At 53.7% G+C, this 2525-nt stretch overlaps 1 pseudogene; it reads left to right on the forward strand.

Moving 5' to 3' along the window:
• Positions 1–813: 813 nt before the first annotated feature.
• LOC133052671 (heat shock transcription factor, X-linked member 3-like) lies at positions 814–2262 on the forward strand (annotated as a pseudogene).
• The last annotated feature ends 263 nt before the right edge of the window (positions 2263–2525 follow it).

Below are 2525 nucleotides of genomic sequence, written 5' to 3' on the forward strand. Positions count from 1 at the left end.
AGCTAAGTGGAGCACCTGGCTTTGCCCTCCCACATGACATCCTGGGGAATCTATGTCTCAGGTGCTCGGGAACAGTCAAGTGGAATATGAGGTCGCTCCACTGTGCTCAATCACAGCCCTCCTGTGGGGAGAGCTCGACCTGGGGGGTGGTGGGGGAAGGACAACAGGAATCTGACTTTGGGGCCAACTGAATGGGACCAACCAGCCAGCAGCACCAGCCAGAAGACAACAAAGCCAGAAGGGGAAAAGGATGGGAGGGGGGCACCAACTCAGGCAAAGCCAATCCGCCCACTATGAACCCCATCTTCTGGGAGGGACAGTCACCAGGGGCCCATCTGACCCCTGGGATCTCTCTTGGTGGTAGCAGACCTAAGACTTGCCAGGGCCTAGCCTTTCAGCAGAAGCCAGCCACAAGCCTACATGTTGCTAGTGAGGGGAGTGGAGCCAGGGGAACTTTTGACAACCCATCCAGAGCCTGGCCCCCTGAAAGAAGGCAACTGGCAGCAGATGGGAGCCTTTGTAGGCAACCTGAAACCTACGCTTCTGTGCTTTCAGACAAGAGACAAGCTGGGGATCCCATCTCTGTCCCCAGACTGCCTCCCCCACACTGGGCCAAGGCTGCCTCTCCACATCACCTCTGTGACATCACGAAATAATTAAGGAAGCTGACCACTTAATTGGCTGCCTGTCCCATGACCCAGATTCTAGACTCTCCAGAGAGCATTTTTGGGGCACCCCAACCCTGGTCTGAGGCCCTTCTGCCCTGAGCATTCAATGCTTGGGTAGAGAATGCTCCTGAGCTAGACTGACTCCATGGCTAGTCAGAGTTCTCAGGAGGCATGGGCAGCCCTGCTGGACCCATCAACTGATAGGGAGCCCACAGCAGGGGACCCCCATGATTACTCCCCAGATCCAAACATGGATTCAAGGGAGGCTTTGGAGAAGCAGGGTGACCAACCCGAGAGCCCAGATCCGGGCTCCCAAGTATACCTGACCCCACAGGGCCCCAACCCAGAAATGGTCAACAAGGAAGATAACAACACCGTCCTTGGGTTGTCCTTCCCCAGGAAGCTCTGGATGATCATGGAGGATGCGGCCTTCACCTCTGTGCACTGGAACAACAAGGGAGACACTGTGGTCACTGAGGCAAATCTCTTCCAGACAGCGGTCCTCCAGCTCAGGGGCACAGACCAGATCTTCAAGACAGACAGCATCAACAGCTTCATCCGTGTATGGTTCAGTAAAATCTGCCCTTTGAGGTGCTCTGCAGGGAAGAAGAAGCTGATGGTAAGGTAGAAAGCCCTCCTGGGGAGACTAGACTAGATGAGCTGAGTGCTGGACAGGTTTCATTTCCCAGAAGAACATTGTTATCATGAGAGGGTAGTTAAGGAAAGAGGAGGAAGCAGGGTCTGTCATGTTCCACCACCCCCCTTAGACAGGATCCACAGGGGTGACTCCAGACCCTGCAGGGCCACTTGATGCCAGAGACCACCAGTAACACCTTAAGTGAGGCTGGCCCCAGGGGAGCTCTAGGGAGCAGTGTGCTAGGGCCTCATAACCTGCCAGGAATGAAGAGACCTTGTCTCCATACTTAGGCATGGCCAGGATGGTGGTAGGGAGGAGGGTGGTGAGGAAGGCTCTTCTCGCCCTTGCTATCTAAAGTGATTCATTTCCTTTCAGATCTATCACAACTTCAACTTTCAGAGAGACAAGCCTCTCCTCCTGCAGAACATCCGGAGGAAAGGCGACCCCAGAACAACTACTCAGCCCACCACCAGTGCAACAACCACCCCAAAGAAAAAGAAGCGAGCGGTGGAGACCAGATGCTCTCCTCGATTCCATCATGAGTTCACCCAAGAGACGGACAAGAATGCCCAGAATGGAACCCCAGAAACCCCCAGCCTGCACTCATTTCTGTTCTCTGGCCTTTGACCTACGTGCAATCAAGCCAGGTGGGCCAGGGGAAACCATCTCCCCAGTGAGCAGGGTGGCCCCAGTTATGAGGGCATGTCCAGCAATGCCACGTCTGTACCCCTGGCTACTGCTGGAAGGGAGGGAGCAGGGGAACTGACCGACAGCCCCCCGGAGTACCCAAGTTACAATTTGGTGATGGCTGTGTACAAGAACTTTTACTCCACCATGATGGCAGCCCTTACAGTCATGGCCCCAGATGAGGCCTCTGAGGCGGAGGAGTAGCAGGGAGAGTCCTCAGATTACAAGGGTGCCCTCCATGAGCAACTCAAGCACAAACAAAATTCCTGAGCTTCCAGATCCCTAGGGACACTCAAAATCACTCTCTTGTAATAAAAAAAATCGATTTATGTTCTAATAAATTAAAGTGAAACTCTGTGGGAGTAAAGTATCAAATGAGAACTGCGAGTCTGTGTTCTTTATATTTGTCCATGTGATTCACACTGCACAGGATGAGTCCAATGAGGCTGCAAGCCCATGCCCCAGGCAGGCTTCAGTCTGGTCCCCATGGTCCCTTTTTTCTGAAGCAGCAATATTTCACACGCTCAGTCAAG

The sequence above is a fragment of the Dama dama genome, chromosome X, assembly GCF_033118175.1.
Source record: "Dama dama isolate Ldn47 chromosome X, ASM3311817v1, whole genome shotgun sequence".
Classification (NCBI taxonomy): Eukaryota; Metazoa; Chordata; class Mammalia; order Artiodactyla; family Cervidae; genus Dama; species Dama dama.